At 39.4% G+C, this 5,290-nt stretch overlaps 1 pseudogene; it reads left to right on the top strand.

Moving 5' to 3' along the window:
- The first annotated feature begins 36 nt into the window (after positions 1 to 36).
- On the top strand, positions 37 to 987 carry LOC101641432 (annotated as a pseudogene).
- The last annotated feature ends 4,303 nt before the right edge of the window (positions 988 to 5,290 follow it).

The raw sequence follows: 5,290 nt of genomic DNA, 5'->3' as shown, positions 1-5,290 counted from the left end.
GTGTCAGTGAAAATCATTGCAAAACCCTAAGCCAAAATGGGAAAGGAGAAGACCCATATCAACATTGTCGTCATTGGACATGTCAATTCTGGCAAGCCCAGCACAACTGGTCACCTGATCTACAAATGTGGTGGGATCATCACATCAAAAAATTCAAGAAGGAAGCAGCTGAGATGGGGAAGGACTCCTTCAAGTCTGCCTGGGTCTTGGATAAGCTGAAAGCTGAGCATGAGTGTGGCATCACCACTGATAACTCCCTGAGGAAATTTGAGACCAGCAAGTACTACATGACCATCATTGATATCCCCGAACATAGAGACTTCATTAAAAACACGGTTACAGAAGCATCACAGGTTGACCGTCCTGTCCTCATTGTTGCTGCTGATATTGGTGGATTGGAGAGCTGGTATCTCCAAAAATTTGGTAGACCGGTGAGCATGCCCTTCTGGTTTACACACTGGGTGTGAAAGAGCAAATTATTGGTGTTAACAAATGAATTCTACTGAGCGACCTTACAAAAGAAGAGAGATGAAAAAATCACTAAGTAAGTCAGCACTTACATAAAGAAAATTGACTACAACTCTGACATAGTATCATTGGTGCCAATTTCTGGTTGTAATGGTGACAACATGCTGGGGCCAAGTGCTATTATGTCTTGATTCAAGGGATGGAAGGTTACCCATAAGGATGGAAATGCCAGTGGAACTATACTGTTTCAAGGTCTGGATTGCATCCTGCTACTAACTCGCCCAACTGACAACCCCCTACTCCTGCCTCTCCAGGCTGCCTACAAAATTGGTGGTATCAGCACTGTCCCTGTGGGAAGAGTGGAAATGGGGATTCTGAAACCTGCCATAATGGTCACCTTTGCTCCAGTCACTGTTATCACTGAAGTGAAGTGTGTTGAAATGCACCATGAAGTTTTGAGTGAAGCCTGTGGACAATATAGCCTTCAATGTCAAAAAGGTCTCAATGGAGAAAAGCTGAAAAAATTTCCTCTGAGTAAGGGAACCCAACAAGGATGTCCTTTATCCCCACTTTTTTCAATATTGTGCTGAAAGTCCTAGCTGGTACCATAAGACAATGGCAAGAAATCAAGTGAGTCAACTGGGTAAAGAAGAAGTGAAACTTTTACTATTTGCAGATGATATGATTTTATATATTGAGAATTCTAAGGTATCCACAAAAGGATTGCTGGGATCAATAGACGAGTTTAGTAGAGTAGCATGGTACAAGATTAACAAGCAGAAATCAATTGGATTCCTCATACAAGTGATGGGAATACAAAAAAAAAAAGATATCAAGGAATCAATACCATTCACAATAGCAATGTAAAAGCTGAAATACCTAGGAATAACCCCCACCCCCAAAAAAGAAAATTGTAGAACATTGATATAAGAAACCAAAATCGATCAACACATATGGAAGAATATTCCATGTTTGTGGATCGGAAGAGTCAATATTGTGAAAATTTCAATACTACCTAAAGCAATCTACAAATTCAATGCCATCCCAACCCAAATTCCAGCATCATTCTTCAAAGAAATGGAAGAACTAATTACCAACTTCATATGGATAGGCAAATAATTCCTCAAAAAGAATAAAGTAGATCGTCTTGCACTACCTGACCTCAAAACTTATTATATAGCCACAGTTGTCAAAACAGCCTGGTACTGGTATGATAGCTACATGGACCAATGGATCAGGACAGAAAACCCAGAAATAAAAACACAGACAATTGATTTTTGACAAGGCCTCCCCGCCACACACACACCAAATTAAATGGGATTTAACTGCCCTCTTCAATAAATGGTGTTGGAAAATCTGGATATCCACATGAAGAAGAATGAAACAAAACCCATATCTCACTCCATTCACAAAAACAAACTCCTGGTAGATAAAAGGCCTAAATGTATAACCCAAAGCTATCAGGATCTTCAATAAGAATATTGGGACAAATCTCAGTGGGCTTGTGCAGGAAATACATGGGCTGTCAGAGATAGCAAAGGAAACACATTCCGTGGAAGAAAAAAATAGATGAGTGCAAGCTATTAAAAATAAAACACTTGTGTACACTGGAAGACTTCATTAAAAGAGTAAAAGAGAGCCCACAGACTTGGAAAAGATACTTAGTAACGACATAACAGCTAAAGGACTAGTTACTAAAATCTACAGTATTTTACAAGCCTTACAACAATAAAAAAAAACTAATAACCCTCTGAAAAGAGGGACAAAGGTGAACAGATGATGCATAAAGGATGACACTCAAATGGCTAATAAACACATTCCTGGTTACTAACTATCCAGGAAATGCAAATCAAAATAACCATGAGATACCACCTAATGCCCCAAACTGTAGCCCAATTAAAACACAGAACAAAACTGAGAACAACAAATGTTGGAGAGACTGTGGTGAGATCCGAACCCTTATCAACTTCTGGTTGACTTGTAAATTTGTACAGCCACTGTGGAAAGTGATATGGCAATACCTAAAACAGATGGCAATTGAACTATCATATCATCCAGCAATACTGGGCAAATACCCAAAAGAAATAAGAAAGAACACAAATAGACATTTGCTCCTCATGTTCATTGCAGCACAGTTCACAATATCAGGAAGCTGGAAACAGCCTAAATTTCCATCAGTATGAGTGGATAAAAAAACGCTGGTTCATACACACCATGGAATATTACACATCCCTAAAACACAGTGATGAAACCATGAAACATCTCAAGATGTGGAGGGATCTGGAAGACATTATGCTGAGTGAAGTTAGGCAAGCACAAAAGGACAAATAATGTCTGAGTCCACTACAATAGGAACAAGCAACAGAAGAGGCACAAGCTCAGGCTTGTAAGGTATCTAGTCTTCTGGCTGAGGGAGCTCTGAGAGAGTCTGGTGAAGAAGCTGACCAGTGCCAATGAACCATACATCATTTACTCTAAGTAGGTACAGTATAGGTTGCGTGGCAGGAGGACACCTCACGTCAGCTGGGATCAAATTGTTGGGGAAGGGGGGAGATGTTGTCTGCTGAGTGGTTGCAATGTGGATCTGCAGTGAGGTTCCTTAGAGAGGGGGGCAGCCCTATAAGAGGGGCGAGGCCTTCTGATGGGAGAGGCAGTGCAGGAGAGGGGAGAGGGACCAGTCGCATTGGGGGCAGCATAGGTGCATGTCTGTTGGTGGGAGGGGAGGCAGAGTTGGCCTCCAAGTGTGGGGAGGAGTGACTGGGGATGCTTTGGTAACACTAGATGGGGAGTTTCTTTAGTGGCGTGCAGTGGTGGGCAAGATGGAAGTTGGTGTCTGGGGGTATCCCGGAAACCCAGGCTGGGGATTGTGGAATGCTAGGACACTGAATCCTGGATCTTAGGGGCACACAGCACGCTCCAGAGGCTGCATTGGTGAGATCGCATGTGGGAACTCCACTGAGTGAACTGGACTGCACTTGTTTTGGGGTCCTGGGTGTCTGATTATACACAAATTATTTAGGTTTGCTAATATACAAACAATTTTCAACTTCTGGTCTAAATTAATGATTTCCAGATACTTCAGGCTCTATGAATGATAATCACCTGAAAACCCGGTTAAAAATTAAAAGCCCCAGACCCCATCTTTAGGATTATTTTATTTAGTTTAACTGTCACAAAACCAACATGTCTCGGTTTTCAAAAACTGTTGCATTTGATTCTGGTGCCAGCTTTAGGTTCAGTGGTTTGTTAAGATTTTTAAACCCTCAAGTAAATATTTTGTTCCAATGACTGGCCTTATAATTAACATGTAAAACAAATCAAAGCATATCTTCTCTGTTTGGCTCAGAGAAATCTGGATGATAAATGGACTCATGCGTCTGTCTATCCCCATATTAATCCCAAAGGAGGAACCATAATATGTAATTACACATCAAAGTTAGGTGAAAAGTTGTCCTCAGTGGGTAATCTCAAACATGGCTTAATCCCTGGACCCAGCATGGTCAAGATATACATCAATAGCAATAATTCTTGCCTCTTTGAAGGGAAGTCTAAGTCATATTCATTTGTTTTTAGTTTCACCTTTTACAGAGGGCATAGCAGAGAAGCTGGAATACAGAAATTAAACAGTAGATCTCCATGGAATAAATAAGATGTGAGAGGCAAAGTTTCATTCACTCAGATGTTCACAGTTCTGGAATTTGACCCAATGTGAGTGCCAACATTTGTACATAAGAAGATAAAAATCAAAATGCTATTGACTATATTACATAAATACTCTGTGCAGAGAAAATATTGCTTCATATCTTAGTAAGAATTATTATTTCTATGACCAAACAAGAGCAGTTTTCTAACAAATAGTATAAGTGAAACAACGGCCATTATTTCTCAGACAAAATGAAATATTAATCATTTGTGTATGCTTGACCTAATATCAGTTTTCAAACAGTACTCCCCAAGGTGGCAACAGAAAAGTGACAAAAATATTTCAGGCAGAATTTCAATTAGTAAAAGTTCAAAAATTAAAGCAACCAACCAAGAATACCCCGCTTTATTGCTGACATAGGACAAAAGTGTGTAAATGCCAATTCTCCAGGGTCTACCAGTTTCCTATTTGTTATAACCTGGTTTTGCCCTACCCTCAGTGCCCTACTCTTATCACAAGGATAAATGAGGAAGCATTCAGTGAAAATTTACAGATTTTTATCACCCAGCTTAAAATAGAGAACACCAAATGCTTATTTGAACAATTACTCAGCATATTTTTTTTTGTTCTAAAGGAAAGAGAAAAGGTCTATGTTGCATACCCACTCCTTACTTTTTCAGGTGTATCAATCAGGCTCCCAGTGGCAAACCAATGAAAGTGAGTTTTATCATTTGTTTTTGTTATTAGATGCCATTGAGTTGACTTAGACTCATAGTGACCCCATGTGATCAGGCAGAACTGCACAGTAGGGCTTTCTGGATGAAAACTGGTAATCGTGGAACACAGTTCTGTTAGGACTGACTAACCAAGAATATACAGGCTACAGGGAGGTTGAGTTACACAAAAATTAGCTGTAAAAGGGAAAGATAATCCAGGAAAACAATTAATTTTATGGAAAGATGATCATATTTCCTTGATTGTGATGAACAGAGATAAAGAGTACAATATATGTGAACTTTGGCTCTTCTAAATGCTCTCATTAGAATGATTTGATAAATGAATAACTAACTAATTTAACTTTTTCATGGCCCAAATATTTTTCCCTTTGATTTTTTATTGTAGTTGCTGATTACGTGCTTTTAGTAATGGAAGGCATGCAGGATTTTTTTTTAAACATTG

The sequence above is a fragment of the Echinops telfairi genome, unplaced genomic scaffold, assembly GCF_000313985.2.
Source record: "Echinops telfairi isolate 266 unplaced genomic scaffold, ASM31398v2 ScPeMD7_9;HRSCAF=40, whole genome shotgun sequence".
Lineage (NCBI taxonomy): Eukaryota > Metazoa > Chordata > Mammalia > Afrosoricida > Tenrecidae > Echinops > Echinops telfairi.
Note: the sequence above shows the minus strand (reverse complement) of the source record. Positions and strands in the feature narration are given on the sequence as shown.